General features: G+C 43.8%; 1 protein-coding gene across 1 annotated transcript in view; it reads right to left on the bottom strand.

The window, feature by feature from the left end:
- The window catches only part of LOC126160864 (UDP-glucosyltransferase 2-like), a 130,590-nt gene extending 112,387 nt beyond the window's left edge, over positions 1 to 18,203 (bottom strand). Inside the window, exon 1 of the mRNA XM_049916938.1 lies at positions 18,093 to 18,203. The gene's annotated coding sequence lies outside the window, so the exon portion shown is untranslated. The remainder of the gene's footprint in view (positions 1 to 18,092) is intronic.
- Between the last annotated feature and the right edge of the window lie 5,458 nt (positions 18,204 to 23,661).

The raw sequence follows: 23,661 nt of genomic DNA, 5'->3' as shown, positions 1-23,661 counted from the left end.
TTATTTTGTGAGAATAAAGAACTAGTTGCATATCACAAGAACGATGTTTCCTGAATCTCTGTTGGCTATTTGTCAATAAATTGTTTTCTTCAATGTAATTCATAATGTTCGACAATAGCATATGTTCCAAAACCCTACTGCATATCAACGTTAGTAATATGGGTCTGTAATTATTTTTTTGAATATTGGTGTGACGTGTACAACTTTCCAGTCTTTAGGTAAGGATCTTTTGATGAGCGAGCGGTTTATATGACTACTAAGAATGGAGCTATTGTATCAACGTACTCTGAAAGGCACCTGACTGGTATGCAAGCTGGACAGCACGCCTTGGCTTTATTAAGTTACACTCCTGGAAATTGAAATAAGAACACCGTGAATTCATTGTCCCAGGAAGGGGAAACTTTATTGACACATTCCTGGGGTCCGATACATAACATGGTCACACTGACAGAACCACAGGCACATAGACACAGGCAACAGAGCATGCACAATGTCGGCACTAGTACAGTGTATATCCACCTTTTGCAGCAATGCAGGCTGCTATTCTCCCATGGAGACGATCGTAGAGATGCTGGATGTAGTCCTGTGGAACGGCTTGCCATGCCATTTCCACCTGGCGCCTCAGTTGGACCAGCGTTCGTGCTGGACGTGCAGACCGCGTGAGACGACGCTTCATCCAGTCCCAAACATGCTCAATGGGGGACAGATCCGGAGATCTTGCTGGCCAGGGTAGTTGACTTACAACTTCTAGAGCACGTTGGGTGGCACGGGATACATGCGGACGTGCATTGTCCTGTTGGAACAGCAAGTTCCCTTGCCGGTCTAGGAATGGTAGAACGATGGGTTCGATGACGGTTTGGATGTACCGTGCACTATTCAGTGTCCCCTCGACGATCACCAGTGGTGTACGGCCAGTGTAGGAGATCGCTCCCCACACCATGATGCCGTGTGTTGGCCCTGTGTGCCTCGGTCGTATGCAGTCCTGATTGTGGCGCTCACCTGCACAGCGCCAAACACGCATACGACCATCATTGGCACCAAGGCAGAAGCGACTCTCATCGCTGAAGACGACACGTCTCCATTCGTCCCTCCATTCACGCCTGTCGCGACACCACTGGAGGCGGGCTGCACGATGTTGGGGTGTGAGCGGAAGACGGCCTAACGGTGTGCGGGACCGTAGCCCAGCTTCGTGGAGACGGTTGCGAATGGTCCTCGCCGATACCCCAGGAGCAACAGTGTCCCTAATTTGCTGGGAAGTGGCGGTGCGGTCCCCTACGGCACTGCGTAGGATCCTACGGTCTTGGCGTGCATCCGTGCGTCGCTGCGGTCCGGTCCCAGGTCGACGGGCACGTGCACCTTCCGCCGACCACTGGCGACAACATCGATGTACTGTGGAGACCTCACGCCCCACGTGTTGAGCAATTCGGCGGTACGTCCACCCGGCCTCCCGCATGCCTACTATACGCCCTCGCTCAAAGTCCGTCAACTGCACATGCTGTTCACGTCCACGCTGTCGCGGCATGCTACCAGTGTTAAAGACTGCGATGGAGCTCCGTATGCCACGGCAAACTGGCTGACACTGACGGCGGCGGTGCACAAATGCTGCGCAGCTAGCGCCATTCGACGGCCAACACCGCGGTTCCTGGTGTGTCCGCTGTGCCGTGCGTGTGATCATTGCTTGTACAGCCCTCTCGCAGTGTCCGGAGCAAGTATGGTGGGTCTGACACACCGGTGTCAATGTGTTCTTTTTTCCATTTCCAGGAGTGTATTTAAGCTGCTTCACTAAACTGAGGATATCTGCTCCTCACAATGGCAGTTAATCTTGATTCGTATTCGAGAATGTTTACTGCTGCTCAGATTGGCTCCTACATTGTTTTTATAGGTAAGGAATAGCAGAGTGCCTGTAACACTGCCTTGCGGAACGCCAGAAATCACTTCTGCTCCAAAAGAGCAGTTGGAGGCGTGAGAGGCACAAAGTTGTGCTTTCATATGAAAACAAATTTTGCCTTGGCAACGGTTTGGTGTTCAGCGTCAGAGCGGATCAACAACTACCAGAGTGTATCAGGGAGCGACATCCAGAACCACCTCTATCCACATTGATGTGCCACGTCTAGGTTATCTTCTCAATCTATTCGTATACCATTCCTACAACGTCAGGGATATCTGCTCTTCCAGCAGGATCAAGTTAGTGCACACACCTCACGCATCTACATTTATACTTCGCAAGCCACCTGACGGTGTGTGGCAGAGGATACTTTGCTTATCAGTATCATTTTTCTCTGTTCTGTTGCAGTCGCGAGTGGTGCGCGGGAAAGAGCAGTTGCTGGTAAGCCTCCGTGTTCGGTCGAATCTCTCTAATTTTATCTCCATGATATTTTCGCGAGATATGCGTAGAAAGAGGAGATATATTAGTTGACGCTTCTGGGTACGCACGCTCTCGGAACTTGAACAATAACCCACACCGTGGTACAGAACACCTCTCTTGCAGCGCCTGCCACTGTAGTAGGGAACCTGTAACAAATAAGCACTATCCTTCTTTGGATCTTTTCTGTTTCCTCTATAAATCATTTCTGGTACGGATCCCAGACTATCGACCAATATTCAAGAATTGGTCAAACGAGGGTTTTGTAAGCTATCACCTTTATTGATGGACTACATTTCCTGAGAACTCCTCCAATGAATTTCAGTCTGGCAGCTGCCCTTACTGCAGTTAGGTTTATGTGGTCGTTCCAATTTAATTCGTTTTGTACGCTTACTCCTAAATATTTTATGGAACTAACTGCTTCCAGTGACTGTGCTGCAGTCATGTAATCATACAGCAACGGATCTTTCCGTCTAAAAGCGCACATCAAAAGAAATCTTGCGTCACCCCAATTCCCAGAACTCCTGAAGATGACGTTGACTGTGGATGTTGTATCACAGACACAGTCCCTTTGAACGCCTTAGACACACTGTCCAGCGGGTACAGCAAGGTGGAGGTTCCCTGCTGTTTTCGGGGTGACATTATGTGGGGCCGACGTACGGCGCTAGTGGTAATGGAAGGCGCCTAACGGCTGTACGATACGTGAATACCATCCTCCGACCGATAGTGCAACCATATCGGCAGCATATTGGTTACGCATTCGTCTTCATGGACGATAATTCGAGCTCCCATCGTGCCTGTATTTCGAATCACTTCCTTCAGTATAACGACATCACTCGACTAGAATGGTCAGCATGTTCTCCAGACATGAACACTACCGAACATGCCTGGGGTAGATTGAAAAGTGCTGTTTATGGACGACGTGACCACCAACCACTCTGAGGAGTGGGACAATCTGGACCAACAGCGCCTTGATGAACTTGTGGATAGTATGCCACGATGAATACAGGCATGCATCAAAGCAAGAGGACATGCTACTGGGTATTAGAGGTACCGGTGTATTGAGCAATCTGGACCACCACATCTGAAGGTCTCGCTGTATCGTGGTACAACATGCAATGTGTGGTTTTCATGAGCTATAAAAAGAGCGGAATGATCTATACGTTGATCTCTATTCTAATTTTCTGTCCAGGTTCCGGAACTCTCGGAACCGACGTGATACAAAACATTTTTTGATATTTGTATATGCAATGCGCTTCAGTTGTTTTCGTTATGTGAAGCGTTGCCATATCTAGCTGGGATCTCGCCAGGACACCATACGATAGGGGCGTAGAAATGAAGTAAACAATTACTCACTACAATTACTTTTTACTTAGAACACAATAACATGGAACTTGTTGCAGCAGAAGTAGTTGGTACATCAAATTTTTCGCGAGATTTCACCTGTTTCAGCAAGTCTTTCATATATCTACTGGGCTGACGTCAGCGAAAGTACTCTTTCCACAGCGGTGGTGTGTGCAGAAGTAGAAAACAAATACTCGCATAATTTTAGCAGTTGGCATTTTCGTTCAGGATTTTCGGTTTCCTTAAGAAAGTGGATCAACTTTCCGCCACGGAGTGTTCACACTTCCATTCTTCCGAGTCACGATTAGATTCTAAAAAACTCTTCAGATACATATATTCTTGTAAACAACTGTCGCTTGAAATCTCCACACAATTTTTAGTCAGGCATAAAATAGTGTTTTCGGTCATCATCCCATCTGGGATTCCAGATAGCGTCATCTTATCAAATACTTGATATTTATTAAAAGAAATCGCCCACCTCTCTAAGTAATGAAATGCTATGGTATAGAAAGCCATTGTCTCTTCCTCAGATTTCCAAATCAAATTAATTATTGGTTCGGGTTCTCATTCTTTAACTTCTTCAAATTCAACTTGGTTTGCATGCCAATAAAATTGACAGTCTTCCTTTCATTCAGACATGTTTGAGTGTCGATTAATATATTTCTTATTTGGATTATCGAGACCTTATTCCTCTCCACGCTTTTTATATTTTTTTGACTCCAGAAACATGAAGTAATTTTCACTGATCGAACTACTGAAAAAATCTGAAATTATGTTTGGTGGCCTGTCTTCGGCGTCAAAAACATTTTTAATGGAATCCATAGCTTAGGAATTCTGTCAGCTGCGGACTTTAATGATAGACACCTTGTTTTGACTGACAAAGAAGAGTCTGATGATTGACATCATCATATAAGCAGAACTCTTTCAACTTCTCTGTCCTTACCGTTTATATTGAAAAGTAATTAAACATTTTCATGACGATTATTTCAATGATGATGGTTAAGACTCCAGCAGCGCTTGATATAGAGTTGTGAGGAATATGGGCAGGGAATCTCATTCCTTCTACATTTTTTCTTAGTTTTTTTTTTAATTTGGTGGAACACATTCCATTGGCCGCGTCGATTAAGCCCTCCTTAGCTAGTACTGGTATTGTCTCTACAAAAAGCAATTAATTTATCTAATGGAATTTGCGGTAGTCTTAAAGTGTCTAGACAAAACTTTTCCATTGTCTCCAATGTTTCGTTGTTGAGCGAATCAAATTTCAACAGCTGCTGTTGGATTCCATCAGTTTCAGTAAAGTATTGAACAACTAAAGATACATCTTTTTAGTCTTGTGGTTCGATGCATCGGTGCGTATGCCGTAAAATGAAACTTTTTGCAATTGTTTTATGCATTTGGACACGGAGTGTGGTGCGAGAATATTTTTAACAATCGTTGTAGCTTTGGTCGTGGCTGTAGACTGCTTTTCGGCGACTTAGGAGTCAGGATACATCGCGGCATTCAGTTTTACGGTTCAGTCAAGCGAACTTAAGGATTGATGATGCTTGACAGCTTTATAAGCTGTTGTTAGTCCTGCAGCAGTAACGAGCAATTCTTCCTGAGTATCTTCTTTAATCATGAATGTAGAAATAGGCTTTGATGTCTCATACCAGACCACACGAGTGTAGCCCCAAATGTTTGTGTGGGAGAGTAATTGTGGTTTACGCGTACGTAGAGACAGTTTTTGCGCAGCAATCGCTCACTGAGGCGGAATAAGACGAACTAGTCCGCATTTGCCGATGGAGATGGAAAACCGCCTTAAAAACCATTCACAGGCTGGCCGGCGTATCGTACCTCGACACTAAACCGCCGGGCGGATTCGTGCCGGAGACTGGCACGCCTTCCCGCTCCGGAAGACCGCGCGGCTAGCCGTGTGGCATTGTCATTTACTTTTCGTAATAAAACTCATTAATACGATTTGTTTGAATGCTGTCTAGCAATCCGAGAAAGCAGGTTTCCTAGACATCCCATATTCGACGACTAGCTAGGATGTAACAGAAACTATATTTGTTTTAGCCTATGCCTCGAAGAGGAACACTAAAGGGTCGGACGGAAAGTCAAAGAGCTAGAGATGGTCAATTTTTGTGTAGACGAAGTGATAAGAATAACTTGGAGATTGCTGATGATAATTCAGTTGCTCTTTTGAAAGATATGGCCGGCCCGAGTGGCCGAGCGGTTCTAGGCGCTACAGTCTGGAACCGCGCGACCGCTACGGTCGCAGGTTCGAATCATGCCTCGGGCATGGATGTGTGTGATGTCCTTAGGTTAGTTAGGTTTAAGTAGTTCTAAGTTCTAGGGGACCGATGACCACAGCAGTTAAGTCCCATAGTGGTCAGAGCCGTTTGAACCATTTTAAAATATATGTTTAAATATGCACTGAATGTAATTCCAAATAAATTTGAGAGGTATAACTGCGGCCTGAAGAATATGCAGTGCAGATTTCGTAATGCAAAATATTTCGCATCTGACGATACTTCATGTGATACTGCCGCCGTTAAAACAAAAATTATTTTTCGACTCACTGTACCAAGGCCTCACAATGAAATAGAAATTAAAAAATTATTTCAATAAACACAACTGGTCGAATTTCGACTAGAAGCGATAATAGTACCAGTGTATTGCCGACCGCGGTGGTTGAGCGGTTCTAGGCGCTCAGTCCGGAACCGCGCGAATGCTACGGTCGCAGGTTCGAATCTTGCTTCGGGCATGGATGTGTGTGATGTCATTAGGTTAGTTAGGTTTAAGTAGTTCTAAGTTCTAGAGGACTGATGACCACAGATGTTAAGTCCCATAGTGCTCAGAGCCATTTGAACCAGTGTATTGAACCTTCGAGCGGGTGCGCCGTTTTTCGTATCACGAGCGGTCACGCGGCGTATTTTGCATTCGTGTAAATAGTAGCTGTCGTTATGTTACCGAGATAAACATGTACGACCAAAATCACAGTTTAATCACAGATTAATGGAACAACGATAAACTTAGCTTACATTATATGAGTTACAGCACTGTTTAATAAATTTTCGTTATCTCATTCTGTTACCACGAACAGGTGCCACCCCGAAGTAAGGACCCACTCGAAGCATTAAACAGTGCGGTTGCATCAGATCCCAGCCAACCGCTTATTCGATTACTAGTGCTGCTAGCTCGTAATCTGAGTAATTTTCTTGCACGGAGCGTAAATTTCTTCTCACCCAGATCACTTTATTTTATATTACAGTTGCTCACTTGGACGTATGACAACACAATTCATCACTGTGTTACCTGAAGCAGTAATGGAGCAATATATGTGCTTTCGAACCATGGACCTTGCCGTTGGTGGGGAGGCTTGCGTGCCTAAGCGATACAGATAGCCGTACCGTAGGTACAACCACAACGGAGGGGTATCTGTTGAGAGGCCAGACAAACGTGTGGTTCCTGAAGAGGGGCAGCAGCCTTTTCAGTAGTTGCAAGGGCAACAGTCTGGATGATTGACTGATCTGGCCTTGTAACAATAACCAAAACGGCCTTGCTGTGATGGTACTGCGAACGGCTGAAAGCAAGGGGAAACTATGGCCGTAATTTTTCCCGAGGGCATGCAGCTTTACTGTATGATTAAATGATGATGGCGTCCTCTTGGGTAAAATATTCCGGAGGTAAAATAGTCCCCCATTCGGATCTCCGGGCGGGGACTACTCAAGAGGATGTCGTTATCAGCAGAAAGAAAACTGGCGTTCTACGGATCGGAGCGTGGAATGTCAGATCCCTTAATCGGGCAGGTAGGTTAGAAAATTTAAAAAGGGAAATGGGTAGGTTAAAGTTAGATATAGTGGGAATTAGTGAAGTTCGGTGGCAGGAGGAACAAGACTTCTGGTCAGGTGACTACAGGGTTATAAACACAAAGTCAAATAGGGGTAATGCAGGAGTAGATTTAATAATGAATAGGAATATAGGAATGCGGGTAAGCTACTACAAACAGCATAGTGAACGCATTATTGTGGCCAAGATAGATACGAAGCCCACACCTACTACAGTAGTACAAGTTTATATGCCAACTAGCTCTGCAGATGACGAAGAAATTGAAGAAATGTATGATGAAATAAAAGAAATTAATCAGACAGTGAAGGGAGACGAAATTTTAATAGTCATTAGTGACTGGAATTCGAGTGTAGGAAAAGGGAGAGAAGGAAACGTAGTAGGTGAATATGGATTGGGGCTAAGAAATGAAAGAGGAAGCCGCCTGGTAGAATTTTCCACAGAGCACAACTTAATCATAGCTAACACTTGGTTTAAGAATCATGATAGAAGGTTGTATACATGGAAGAACCCTGGAGACACTAAAAGGTATCAGATAGATTATATAATGGTAAGACAGAGATTTAGGAACCAGGTTTTAAATTGTAAGACATTTCCAAGGGCAGATGTGGACTCTGACCACAATCTATTGGTTATGACCTGTAGATTAAAACTGAAGAAACTGCAAAAAGGTGGGAATTTAAGGAGATGGGACCTGGATAAACTGAAAGAACCAGAGGTTGTACAGAGTTTCAGGGAGAGCATAAGGGAACAATTGACAGGAATGGGGGAAAGAAATACAGTAGAAGAAGAATGGGTAGCTTTGAGGGATGAAGTAGTGAAGGCAGCAGAGGATCAAGTAGGTAAAAAGACGAGGGCCAGTAGAAATCCTTGGGTAACAGAAGAGATATTGAATTTAATTGATGAAAGGAGAAAATATAAAAATGCAGTAAATGAAGCAGGCAAAAAGGAATACAAACGTCTCAAAAATGAGATCGACAGGAAGTGCAAAATGGCTAAGCAGGGATGGCTAGAGGACAAATGTAAGGATGTAGAGGCGTATCTCACTAGGGGTAAGATAGATACTGCCTACAGGAAAATTAAAGAGACTTTTGGAGATAAGAGAACCACTTGTATGAACATCAAGAGCTCAGATGGAAACCCAGTTCTAAGCAAAGAAGGGAAAGCAGAAAGGTGGAAGGAGTATATAGAGGGTCTATACAAGGGCGATGCACTTGAGGACAATATTATGGAAATGGAAGAGGATGTAGATGAAGATGAAATAGGAGATACGATACTGCGTGAAGAGTTTGACAGAGCACTGAAAGCCCTGAGTCGAAACAAGGCCCCCGGAGTAGACAACATTCCATTGGAACTACTGACGGCCTTGGGAGAGCCAGTCCTGACAAAACTCTACCATCTGGTGAGCAAGATGTATGAAACAGGCGAAATACCCTCAGACTTCAAGAAGAATATAATAATTCCAATCCCAAAGAAAGCAGGTGTTGACAGATGTGAAAATTACCGAACAATCAGTTTAATAAGCCATAGCTGCAAAAAAATAACACGAATTCTTTACAGACGAATGGAAAAACTAGTAGAAGCCGACCTCGGGGAAGATCAGTTTGGATTCCGTAGAAATACTGGAACACGTGAGGCAATACTGACCTTACGACTTATCTTAGAAGAAAGATTAAGGAAAGGCAAACCTACGTTTCTAGCATTTGTAGACTTAGAGAAAGCCTTTGACAATGTTGACTGGAATACTCTCTTTCAAATTCTAAAGGTGGCAGGGGTAAAATACAGGGAGCGAAAGGCTATTTACAATTTGTGCAGAAACCAGATGGCAGTTATAAGAGTCGAGGGACATGAAAGGGAAGCAGTGGTTGGGAAGGGAGTGAGACAGGGTTGTAGCCTCTCCCCGATGTTATTCAATCTGTATATTGAGCAAGCAGTAAAGGAAACAAAAGAAAAATTCGGGGTAGGTATTAAAATCCATGGAGAAGAAATAAAAACTTTGAGGTTCGCCGATGACATTGTAATTCTTTCAGAGACAGCAAAGGACTTGGAAGAGCAGTTGAACGGAATGGATGGTGTCTTGAAGGGAGGATATAAGATGAAGATCAACAAAAACAAAACGAGAATAATGGAATGTAGTCGAATTAAGTCGGGTGATGTTGAGGGTATTAGATTAGGTAATGAGACACTTAAAGTAGTAAAGGAGTTTTGCTATTTGGGGAGCAAAATAACTGATGATGGTCGAAGTAGAGAGGATATAAAATGTAGACTGGCAATGGCAAGGAAAGCGTTTCTGAAGAAGAGAAATTTGTTAACATCGAGTATAGATTTAAGTGTCAGGAAGTCATTTCTGAAAGTATTTGTATGGAGTGTAGCCATGTATGGAAGTGAAACATGGACGATAAATAGTTTGGACAAGAAGAGAATAGAAGCTTTCGAAATGTGGTGCTACAGAAGAATGCTGAAGATTAGATGGCTAGATCACATAACTAATGAGGAAGTATTGAATAGGATTGGGGAGAAGAGAAGTTTGTGGCACAACTTGACCAGAAGAAGGGATCGGTTGGTAGGACATGTTCTGAGGCATCAAGGGATCACCAATTTAGTATTGGAGGGCAGCGTGGAGGGTAAAAATCGTAGGGGGAGACCAAGAGATGAATACACTAAGCAGATTCAGAAGGATGTAGGTTGCAGTAGGTACTGGGAGATGAAGAAGCTTGCACAGGATAGAGTAGCATGGAGAGCTGCATCAAACCAGTCTCAGGACTGAAGACCAAAAACACAATGTGCTTTCAATTGTGAAACAACAATGGAAAGGTGCACAACAATTATATTTGTTTTCGTATGTCCATCCTTCTGATTCAAGGTTTGAAGGACTTCGGCCGTTCACTAAAATGGAACACTTACAGCCGTCCTTTCTATGTTATTTGTTGTATGGCTACCAGTTTCGGTGATTCAATACACCATTTTCAGGCCGTAACTGATGCCGAGGGGTTAACTCCAATCATATAAATCAGTGGCCAACATCTATGAACTAGATCTCGTAGACTGTAACAACGTTGTTGTGTGTCCAACCAGCTGGCTGGTAGTTAATGATGAGACACAACATCGTTGTTACAGTCTACAGAAACCATTTCGTAGATGTTGGCCACTGATGGGATCGCATATACGATTGGACTTGACTCGCAGTTGCAGAATAGGCCTGACGATGGTGTACTGAATCACCGAAACTGGTAGCCAAATAGTGAATAAGATAGAAAGGACGGCTGTATGTGTGCCACTTTAATACATAGTTTTATTTGTGGTTGGCACACTTAATACATAAGCGTGTCTGCTCGAGGTTAAATAAACCACGGAAATAAAGGAATGCGTTATGTCTCCTGTCTAGAGGCCAGGTGTCCTGCTGTAGCCGGATATTCCCGACTTTTTTCGGTCATGCCTGGCCAAACATACATTAGTCCGACCTGTCCGATTTTTGATAGGTTTCTCAGCGATGAAGTTGAGAATACACAACTAAGGCCCGATCGAAACTAAGTACGTAAGCACGAGAAATAATTATAAGGAGGAATAAGGAAATATATCATAAAGATATATAGATACACCAACCAATGCTATTTTCACGTCTGGCTAAATAACAAACCCGAAACAAAGACTATGAAACTTCAGATATGTCAGTGAAATAATCGACCAATGTTCACAAATCGTGGATGACGTAACTGAAAGCCTGAAGCAAAACTTTTGCTCATTCGGAATTTTAAGACTCTTTTCAAACACATCAAAATCAGGCAGAAAAATTTAAAGCAATAGTATGTACATAACTGCCAAACGCTACTTTAAATCCTGAACAAGTGAGTTTAGCACCTAATTAAAGCACTTTCAGCGGATGACATTAGCTGATGTTCCAACCAGCAAACAATCAGCAGAAGCTATAGATTTTTGTCTAGGAAAAAGCTAATGTTGATTGGCAGTAAATTCTTTGATGCGTGGAAAAATTCGCGAATTGCATGCAACGAAAAAAGACGGCTTTTGGCTCATGAAAGTGGACAGCTTATTTTAAAACACAGCATTTTGGGGAATTTTATTTGGAGTTAAATTGGAAAAATATTACTTTGCATTCAATTTCAAGCCATATTGTCAATAGAAATGACCACGTTCTTGGATATCTTTTCGTTTTCCGTCCCAGAAAAGTAGATAATTGTTTATGTTGCACTACGAAGAATTTACAGCTTATTTTGTCATAAGATTATCTCAGGAAAAAGAATTATCAATTAACAACACTAAGTACTTACTTGCTATCATAACTTCCGATTTATAAGGCTGTTTACTGATTATTATCTTGGTTTAAACACGTTTCAGATAAACTAGTTATTAATAAACGATTGCAAATGCCCAGTTGACTCAATTTCTGTTTAAAATCGGAATCCCCGCGTTTAGGGTAACATGTCGGGTCAAATATAACTCCGAGTTCGGCATTCATATTTTTGCACGTGGCAGTTTCAGATATGTCGAAGTTGGCGTGGCGTGTGATATAGGAAGGTGTTAAAGAAACGACAGCTTTGTTAAAAAATGATTTCTCAAAAATCTATATAAATAATGAATGACAAGAGAAATATTGTTGGTTCTGTTATTTTTATACAGTATACATGCGATTTGTAATATAAATCAGTGAATTTTGTTCTTGAGATGTGCCATATTTAAAGAGAAATTATGAATTATTTTTGTTATATTCGTCCATAATGTCGGACGAGGTTAGAAAACAGCATTGCACAGAACTAAATGAATGCGATGTACGTTTAATGTTGGAATAATAATCAATTACATAATTATTTGTTTTAATATTATAATGCTATTGTGTTAAATAATAACCGTTATGCATAGGGAGATTCATTCGAGCAGGGCAAAAAGAAAAAGCCTTTCGTAGGGCCACCATTGTCGAGGCTCATAACAATCAACAGGAAGAAGCAATAGGTTCGTATAACCAACAAATACGTTGATGCGCCAAATCAATATGACCACTTGGCGTCTTGGTCTACGTTAAGAATGCAGCGATTTTGCGAGATGTGGATTCGACAAATGCTTTGTAGATTTCCGGGGGTATGTACAAACAGGTTATGATATTTCCATCCATTATGGACCGGTAGTTTGCTGGCACAGAGTTGTCGGCTGATAGCGTCCCAGATCTATTTCAAGCCCCCATCGGACAGCGGCCGTGGCGCGTTATGTTTCAAGCAGTCGTTTGCCTGGATGACTGATTATCTGGACGCTACCATCGACCTGGTGTAACAAGAAATGTGATTTATCAGACCAGGCGACATATTTCCATTAATCGACAATCCACCATGGACGATCCCGTGTCCATTACAATCAAAACTGACGATGTCGTTGTGTCAATAATGAACAATTAGGGGTCGCCTTCTGCGGAACCATATGTTCAACAATGTGCGCTGAACGGTGTCTTCCGAAACACTTGTAGCCGCCCTCTGTCGTTAGATCTGCCAAAGACCCGCCTATCGTGCTTTAAGAGTAGGCAATGCTCCGGTCTTCAAGTTCTGTAGTGAGTCGTGGAGGTCCAAAACTTTGTCGCCTACACACGATTTCATCGTCCTTCAATCGGTTTTCATAGATAGTACAGTAGCACGCTAACAGCTGACGAACTTCGCTGTTTACGGAATGTTCGTTCCCAGGCGTTAAAATCATAACAATCTGCCCTTTGTCGAAGCCGCTTCTGTCATCATATTGTTTTGATTCATCAGTGTGTGTATGAAGTGGGCTGCAGTCTGTTACAGTTCAGTTTGTGAATAACATATATATCGAGTATTTAAATCAGTAAATAACATACAATGCGTGTTAAAAAGGTGAAGCACCCAGAAGGTAAGAAGGCAACGAAATGGAACTTCGCAGGTTGAGAGGGTATGTGATGTTATTTCAGTGATTACAAAATTGAGTCACATTTACAAAGAACTAGGCAGTATGAGCCCAGTTACCAATATGACGTTGCACCCCTCTGGCCAGGATGCATGCACGTATTTGGTTGAGAAGGGTGTCATGAAGCCATTGTATCCTCACAGGAGGCAAGCTGGCCCTTAACTGTTATAACTTTTTCTTACTACCTAGGATACTGCCATTGGAACAATGTCTGAGCTGGTTCTCTGGGGACAGATCTGGGGATCTTACTAACCGCAGCAGTACCCCAACATCAGGTAGACAGTTCATAGATCCACATGTCATTTGTGAACAAGCGATCTCTGTTTGAAAAATGGCACCACGATACTATCGTATAAGAGGTAATATATGAAGATACAATATGCCTGCGGTGTACCATGATTGTATTGTGTTGTATTTATGTTAACCGAACCACTCTTTCAGGGTTGTTGTGCAGTTTGGCGCAGGGTGGACCCCCCCCCCCCCCCCCCTTCACCCCAACCACCAGGGAACGTCTCACACTAGACGAGTTGTAACCCCTATGTTTGTGTGGTAGAGTAATGGTGGTGTATGCGTACGTGGAGAACTTGTTTGCGCAGCAATCGCCGACGTAGTGTAGCTGAGGCGGAATAAGGGGAACCATCCGCATTCGTTGAGGCAGATGGGAAACCGCCTAAAAACCATCCACAAACTGACCAGCTCACCGGACCTCGACACAAGTCCGCCAGGCGGACTCGTGCTGCGGACCAGGCGTTCCTTCCCAATCCGGAAAGCCGTGCTTTAGACCACACTGCAGAACCGCGATTCATCCCTGAACATAACGTGACGGCACTCGCCAGCAGCCCATGCATCACGGTCATAGCATGTCTTTACTCAGACGACACCCAATGAATAGTTCACGTTCGAAGTTATTGAGCCCTTCTGACTGACCCAGCCAGTTTTTACCGCTCTTCTACTGACAACAGAACACTCCCCGCCTGGGTTTCTACTGGCGGATTCGCCTGTCGTGGAATCTTGTGGTCAGTTCCGCACTAAATAGGGCGTCCAGACACTTTTGATTAGGTAGTTTATGAAAAAATCCCTTCGACGGGATGGGAGCTGTAGCTGCAATGTTTTCATTTTTTCACTAGTCTAGAAATGAAACTATTTTATCATAGTTGCTGCTTCATCGTTAGGTTGTCGAGGGCATATATTTCTGAATTTAATCCATTTGTATAAAGCGTTTAATTGTAGCAACAGAGGCTACTGTCGACAGGAAAAAGATAAAAGAAGTACTTTCTGCAGTTAGAAAAAAGTGAAATCGAAAAGAAAGTGCTGTGATTCTGATAATGAAAATAAGGTAACACATAGAGTGGTAGCCTTGCTAGGTTGTGAGACCCACATCCATACCGAATTCTTGCACTTGGTTGAGAATTTTGGCCTGGTTCACTGGTGGACTGGATGCGATTTTCAGATTGTTCCTCACACCTGTTTGGCCATGGTTTACAAGTGGTAAGGTCACATAAAAACAGATAAATATGGACTGATGTAAAATTCAGAACAGGATTTCTTTATTCGTTTGTCGGTTGGATTTTTCAGCTTTAGTCATTGTTAGTCAATTAAAATTCAAGTAGTTTTAGGTGCCTGACAGCTTCTGCCGTTACTGATCCCTATGCTTTGTATTTCGCGCGTTGGGAGTCCCTGTTGTTTTCGTCCCGGCATCCTCCTGTTTCTACTGTTCATAATATGGAATTTTTATAATGTTTACAGGCATCGGAAACGATAGTTAATTGAGTCAGCTTTCTGAATCATCTTCAAGGATCACAGAGACAGACTGTTTCAGTCTACAACTTCGAGCTGTAGAGAGACAAGACGCACAGATTTTAGGAGCAGCGATTGTGTTCTTTTACAAGCACATTCCAACAGTTGGCATTATTTATGTCGGCAATATGGTCTCAGTAACACAATAATATAATTGCAAATCACCCTGTTCTGACCAAGGATTTAGGGAGATTTCCCTTGGTGGTATGACAAATGTGAGAACCACCACAGGCCTCTCGTTGCCTGTCTAAGAATTAGGTAGAAGGAACCGAGAAATTCACAGCGGCTGCTTCTTGGTCAGGGAAGGAGACGTGAAAAAAGATTGTTTGTGTCGCAGATCACTCATCCAGAGTTATTTGGTTTGATTTTCAGCGGCCACCTCGAATTGTTCTTTGTTTTTTAATGGGTCCATTCAGTATCGTAATGTTGGATGAGAAGCTGCTTCAACAAATAAACAACAACAAAAGAAAGAGAGACGACAAAGTTGCGTCGAATTCAAAGATTTGCGTTCGGCTGTGGGACATAACTGATGAGCCAGAACATTATGATCACTGCTCACCGCGAGGTTGAATGCCGCCACCTGGTGGTGTCGCGGGCAGATGACGCAGTAAGGAGAGAATGTAATCGGAAGAGAAAATGCCTCAAATGTGTTTGAAATCTTATGGGACTTAACTGCTAAGGTCATCAGTCCCTAAGCTTACACACTATTTAACCTAAACTATCCTACGGACAAACACACACACCCATGCCCGAGGGAGGACTCGAACCTCCGCCGGGATCAGCCGCACAGTCCATGACTGCAGCGCCTTAGACCGCTCGGCTAAATCGGAAGAGAGCCGAATGGACAATCATTATAGCGAAGACACGGACCGAAATGCGAAAAACCAGTGACATAAGCGGTTTGGACAAGGGGTACATTGTTATGGCGCTGCGGCTGGAAACTGTAATCTCTGAAACGGCAAAGATGGTCGCCTATTGGCGTACTACTGTCGTGAGCTCCTATGGAAAGTGGTTGAAGGATAGTGAAATAACGAGTAGGCCGTATGGTATTCGACGACCACGTCTCATCGCAAAACGTAGAGGTCGGAGGGTCCCTCACTGTGTAATCCGGGATGGGTAGTGAGATCTGTGGCAGATCTGACGACACAGTACAATGCTGGTGCAGGCACGAGGATTCCGGAGCGAACCGTTCAAAGGCCATTGTTGAACATAGAGCTCCACATCACACGCCCCCTACGTTTTCGCATGTTGACCCAAGGGCGTCGTCAGTTTTGATTGCAGTGGGCACAGTGTCACCGTCCAGGCAAACGGCTGCGCGAAACGTGCTGCACCCCAGAGATGAGGGCGGTGAGGACAGAATTATGCTATGAGGTACAGTGAATTGGGATTCCATGGGATCTCCGGTGGTAATCGAAGGCCTCATGACGGCAGTGAACTACGTGAACATTATTGCGGGCCACCTGCGTCGCTTTATGCTTCTGGTCTCCCCCTACGGCGATGATATCTTCTAGCAGGATAACTGTCCGTGTTGCAAGGTCAGAATCTTGCTACAGTGGTTTGAGAGGCATTTTAGTGAACTCACATTGATGTCTTGGCCAGAAAATGTGCCTGATCTGCACCCACTGGAACACACATCGGGCGCCATTTACATGGTAGACATCTGGTGCCACATACTTGTGGAATCCTGTCAAGGACTTGTATAATCCATGCCAAGCAGAATCTCTGTTGTACTGTGTTTGAGAATAACGCCGTATTAAACACGTGGTCATAATGTCTTGGCTCATCGGTGTATATTTAGCATTATTAAGAGACGTGGTATATTGCTGCCAATGAAAATTTCATGTTTTTGAATGAGAGCTGTGAAGAGATGTGCGGTCCGTACAAACATAGTGTTCATGTTTAAAAGCAGAACACACAGACCGTTAATGTTATGCGGAGTTTCTTTTCTGGATAGCCCGCCCCGATAGCTGAGTGGTCAGCGCGGTGGTCGGTCACGCCAAGGGGCCCGAGATATGGTTAAAAAAAAAAAAAAAAGGAGTTCGATTCCCGGCTTGGTCGGAGAGCTTCTCCGCTAAGGAACTGGGTGTTGTGTTGTCCTCATTATCATTTCATCATCATCAGTGGAAGGCAACGGGAAACCACCACTGGGATCACTTCCCTAGACGCTCATGCGATGGACCTCTCTGCGAGGCTTCCCCATGACAAGACCTGCCGTAAGGCAGAACACAAACTTTAGTTTTAATTTTTCTGGATAAGTGGTTTTTCAGATATCGCCAGACTAAACGGCATGCCGCTGAACAACCAGACAAAAATATGACAACGCAAATATGTTTCGAAAAATTTGCAGAGTAAAAGGCAACATAATTAATAAAAAAAATGGTTCAAATGGCTCTGAGCACTATGTGACTTAAACATCTGAGGTCATCAGTCCCATAAACTTAGAACTACTTAAACCTAACTAACCTAAGGATATCACACACATCTATGCCCGAGGCAAGATTCGAACCTGCGACCGTAGCGGTCGCGTGGTTCCAGACTGTAGCGCCTAGAACCGCTCGGCCACTCCGGCCGGCCTATAGTTAACACAACAATAAAAAAGCAAACGTCGAAACTAAGGAAAAATCTTAAGACCGTGCGCTGATTGTAACTGTCCATAAATTTAGTTTTATCAAGCTGCGACGGAAAGAAATAATTTTCGTGGACGATAACGAACCATGTAAATACGTCAAAAAAGAAAAAAAAAGGCTAGTGTATGCGAGATGACATTTATCCAATTGGTTACGGGAACCGATATACGAGAACAGTACACTTTACAGTGGAGGAATTACTGTCGCATTACCTGGATTGAAGTGGTGGTTCGGCTTGGCACTACGCAAGCTTCGTGCAGAGAGCGGTAGCTGGCGGGTCGCCGTGCAGAAGTGTGCGAGACGACGTCTCCCGGCTGCCAGGCACGTACCGACAGATGGAAACTCCTCAAGATACCGAACACCATATCGTCTGTAAGCGTTATCTCTCGCCAGTAACTCGATATCCTTGGCGTGTGAACGAAAGGAATTTCAAGGTTATGGAAATCACAGGCACTTATCACTGGAGTTCGATGATGTATCTCAAGAGATGAAAAGGACCGATATCACTTGACTTTGAAGATCGGCTATCAGATTGAACAACGTGGCATATTGCTAAGAGACACTGCACTCATATAAGGGATGATGATGGTTCTGTTTTTCGTTCAGTCATTCAGATTTAGGTTTCCCATAGCTCCCGTAAAACGATAAATACTCAAGGCATATTCCGGGATGCTTTCTTTGAACAGGACACGGCCGATTTGCTACTCTATCAGTCCCTAATCCGAGATTGCGAGATTGTGCTCAGCCTTGGTTCCAGAGTTCTGTTCCGGCAGGAAGGTGTAAAAGGGGGAGGGGGGGGGGGGGGGTGGCAGGGGGGCGCGGGGATCGTCACATTTTGTTACTGTCTGCTTTCCAAATAAAGATTGCCATCACAACTACATTTAACTTGTCACAAAAGGCTGAGAGGTTAATAATAAAATATTTAAAATTTCAATGCAATAATAATAAATCAAACTTTCCAATCCAACCAGAGACAGTTCTGCCAGAGCATGAATCAAGATGAGACAACAATCCAGTTCCGGAATGACCTCTGGGCAACTGTAAAAGACTACAACAAAAATACTGTGTGGGATGGATAAAGGACTTCGAAAGTAAATTTTCCTAATTGTAAGAACTTCCTAATTGTAGAACAGAACGCTACAACTGAGGGTACACCTGAAGTGGTTGGGAAAAGAACGAAGATAGTGGAGAAGTGGCAACGATAGACTGCACGAATTCTGGGCTCAAACACCTGAGCTGTCTGCATGTGGAAATGGCTGAACTGTTTAGCGCCATGCTGCAGACAGGAAACATCGGCGAACGCATGACGAGTGGAGAGACGTATGTAATACAGAAGGACCCAACCAAAGAGGCAGCACCTGGATACTGCAGGCCAGTAACGTGTTTGACCACCATATTCCAATTGCTGACAGGCATCATAGTCGACAGAATCCAGAACTTTCTGGAAGAATACATCATACCAGTAGAAGAAAAAGGTAACACGTGAAGAAGAAGGAGCACAGAAGACCAACTCCTGGGCAACAAAATGATTCTGGATAATTGCAAAAGATGAAAAACAAATTTGTATACGACCTGGATTCACTACAAAAAAGACTTTGAACCACTGCCACACACTTGTCCTAAAACACCTGGAAATCAGCTGGAAATTTAAAGAATATGCTATGGAACACTGGAAAACGGAACTATTGGTCGGAAAACAAAATTACGGGCTAGTCAAAATCAAGAGAGGCATTTTCCACGGGGACTCGTTGTTCGCCTGCTGTCCATCGTTACCGTGATTCCACTCTGAAAAATCTTACAAACATCAAACCTGGCGTATGAAGCAGCGAGGAATTCTCAGAAAACATCGCCTGAAGTAAACGATTCTCCTGAAGGTCTATGGAAAATCTGAAACTGAAATCCAGTCTCTGACGAATACAGCCCGAATCTTCAGCAATGACATCAGCATGGAATTCGTCTTAGACAAGTGCACCGCGCTGGCACAAAACAAGGGCAAATTCTCATAAAGTGAAGGCATCCAATTGCCAAATGGACAAACCGTCAAGTGCCACCAACATTCACGATGCACTCCATCCTCTCACTGACGTCAACAACCTGTTATTAATCAGAAAAGGAGATGATTGAGGACTTACGCAAGTGACGCAGACGGTGGAAGAAGAGAAGCATACATCGACAGACTACGTGAAAGATAGCAAAGAATCAGCTCTAATTGAAGTCAGCATCTTCAAGGTACAGCAAACCGAGGATCAATATCAGAAAGCTGTACTCTAGCGCCAGACTAACAATCTCAGCAACCATGTGTTGCGTGGACAGTTTTTGGAGAATAATGCAGGTAAAATAGGCCAAAAAAAGACCTGGTAGTGACTTTCCAAAGGAACCCTCGTGTATGAAACGGAAGGCCTGCTTTTTACTAGACAGGATCAATCCATCAGAACTACACTATGTGATCAAAAGTGTTCGGACACTCACAAAAAAACATGCTTTTTTCACATTAGGTGCATTGTTCTGCCAACTACTGCCAGGTACTCCATATCAACGACCTCGGTAGTCATTAGATATCGTGATCGTGAGAGAGCAAATGGGGCGCTCCACGGAACTCACGGACTTCGAACGTGGTCAGGTTACTGGGCGTCACTTGATTCACACGTCTGTACGCGAGATTTCCACACTCATAAACATCCCTAGGTCCACTGTTTCCGACGTGATAGTGGAGTGGAAACGTGAAGGGCCACGTACAGCACAAAAGCGTACAGGCCGACCTCGTCTGTTGACTGACAGCGACTGTCGACAGTTTAAGAGGGTCGCAATGTGTAGTTGGCGGACAACTATCAAGATCATCACACAGGAATTCCAAACTGCATCAGGATTCACTGCAAATACTATGACAGTTAGGCAGGAGGTGAGAAAACTTGCCTTTCATGGTCGAGCGGCTGCTCATAAGCCACACATCGCGCCGGTAAATGCAAAACGACGCCTCGCTTGGTGTAAGAAGCGTAAACATTAGTCGATTGAACAGTGAAAAAACGTTGTGTGGAGTGACGAATCATGGTGCACAATGTGGCGATCCTATGGCAGGATGTGGGTGTAGTGAATGCCCGGTGAACGTCATCTGCCAGCGTGTGTAGTGCCAACATTAAAATTCGGAGGCTGTGGTGTTATGGTGTGGTCGTTTTTTTTCATGGAAGTGGCTTGCACCCCTTGTTGTTTTGCATGGCACTATGACAGCACAGGCCTACATTGATGTTTTAAGCACCTTCTTGCTTCCCACTGTTGAAGAGCATTTCGGGGATAATGATTGCATCTTTCAACACGATCGAGCACCTGTACATAATGCACGGCTTCTTGCATAGTGGTTACATGACAATAACATCACTGTAATGGACTTGCCTGCACATAGTCCTGACATAAATCCTGTTGAACAACTTTGGGATGTTTGGAAGCCGACTTCGTGTCAGGCCTTACTGATCGACGTCGATACCTCTCCTCAGTGAAGCACTCCATGAAGAATGGGCTGCCATTCCCCAAGAAACCTTCCAGTACCTGATCGAACGTATGCCTGCGAGAGTGGAAGCTGTCATCAAGGCCAAGGGTAGACCAACACCACATTGTATCCAACATTACCGATGGAGGGCGCAACGAACTTGTAAGTCACTTTCAGCCATCTGTCCGGATACTTTTGATCACGTAGTGCAACTCCTTCAAAACAAGAATAGGTAAAATACCCGAAGTGCTGACAGCAAAGAAGCTGACGAAACAATTGACTGTGTCTTGAGCTGTTGCTAAAAGATCGCTCCGATTGATTAAAAGCAGATGCACGATGATGTGGCACGATTGATACGCTGGAACGTACGCCAAAATTACAATCTCCTGCTAGCAGGTAACTGTTGGGACAAAAGTGAGTAAAAGCTGTCGAAAAAGAACGTGCCAATTTACTGTGGGACTTCCGACTTGAGACAAATCGAATGTTGGAATACAGTACATCAACATCACCGTTGTAGAGAAAAAGAAAGTTTGGATGATTCACAGTACCATCCCAGATGGTAGCAGAAACGATGAAGAACAACTTGAAAAAATTGCCAGATATGCAGACCTGAAAACTAAGTTACAGCAACTCTACCGTGAACAAGTGAAAGTGGTTGGCGACGAACTGGCTGCATTGCCAAAACATCTTAGTCGACACTCGAAAATCATTAGCACTGATAAAATATCGATCTGCCAAGTAAGAAAGAATCTACATCAATTATTAGCCGATATATCACTCAGTCCTAAGCGTTTGGGGTAAGTGTCCGTCTAGTGATAACATATGAAATTCAGCATAGTGAACTTAATTTATATTTTTATGTTACAACAATACGTATAATACTAGTAATAATAATAATGATAGTAATAATAATAATAATAATAGTCATATCTTTACATCTATGCTTACTACATTACATTAGTTTCCGAAAGTTTGAAGAGTATCTGTGACGTGCAACTGATTCAGCAGTTACAATAGCAACAATTTTGACAACAATTTTGACAACTTCATGATATAGGCGATATAAAATGGAAGTGGGCGCTCACTATTATCAGTGTGTCAATAAGCATCTCCATAGTCTGAGGACTATAGCTATGCAAGCACGTAACATCTGGGTGGGTGTAGGGCGGGGAATGAGCGTTCGGGGAATGATGTTCCTTTCATCCGTTTCCGCCCACGTCGCGTTACGTTTATTAAGAGTGGGTACTTTCCTTTCTCTTTTGCCTTAGTCAACTTCCCATGGTTTGGTGGCTCTGCCAGAGGAGTCAGGATCCGCATAGAATTTTTTTGTCAGTTGTAAGCACGGCCCGGCTGTGACTGGCCGCATTTACGTGGCTGTCCGGTTTCCTGCCGCGTCACGCTGCAAACCCATTCTCAGGAGCTAGCCCTCAGAAAAGTACCGAGAAGTATTCTGTGTTAAACAAAGCTTGTAGTTTTCTAGAGTTCTTTGCATTTTGAAATCTCTTACGTCTCATGCAACTTTACTATCCGAGATATAGGACACTGATATATGTACTAAAGTATATAAACGCTTTGCTGTAAAATTAATTTGAGGATGAGGACCTCAAGACCCCTGTGGCACCCAGTCCCTCTTTATCCGCGTCTGCTTTTGCTTTTTCCTTCCTTTCTACGGCGGCCAGTCGCTTTCGTCAGTTACATAGTGGTAGAATCGGAAATAGTTTGAAAAAAAAAATGGAAACACCAAAAACATAAGACATTACCATGTGTGATACGGTGTAGGTAAACTGTTGGCATTCAAAACAGCTTCCAGTCGTCCCGGAATGCATAAATACAGGTCCTGTATGGTTTTCAAGGGAATATTATACCATTCTTCCTGCAAAATAGTGGCACGTTAAGGTAACAGTGACAGAGGTGGATAGCGATCATGCACCCTTCTCTCCAAAAAGTAGACCACAAAGGCTCACTAATACTGTGATCTGATGACTGGTGACCAGGGGGATTGGGACAATTCATCCTCGAGCTCCCAAAACCAGTCCTGGACCATGTGAGGTGTCTGAACAGGAGCCCTGTCATCATGGAACATAATACCACCACTGGGGTACACAAACTGTACCATGGGATGGTCCTGATCAGCCAGAATCAAAAAATGGTTCATATGGCTCTGAGTACTGTGGGACTTAACATCTGAGGTCATCAGTCCCCTAGAACTTAGAACTACTTAAATCTAACTAACCTAAGGACATCACACACATCCATGCCCGAGGCAGGATTCGAACCTGCGACCGTAGCGGTCGCGCGGT

The sequence above is a fragment of the Schistocerca cancellata genome, chromosome 1, assembly GCF_023864275.1.
Source record: "Schistocerca cancellata isolate TAMUIC-IGC-003103 chromosome 1, iqSchCanc2.1, whole genome shotgun sequence".
NCBI classification, from domain to species: domain Eukaryota; kingdom Metazoa; phylum Arthropoda; class Insecta; order Orthoptera; family Acrididae; genus Schistocerca; species Schistocerca cancellata.
Note: the sequence above shows the minus strand (reverse complement) of the source record. Positions and strands in the feature narration are given on the sequence as shown.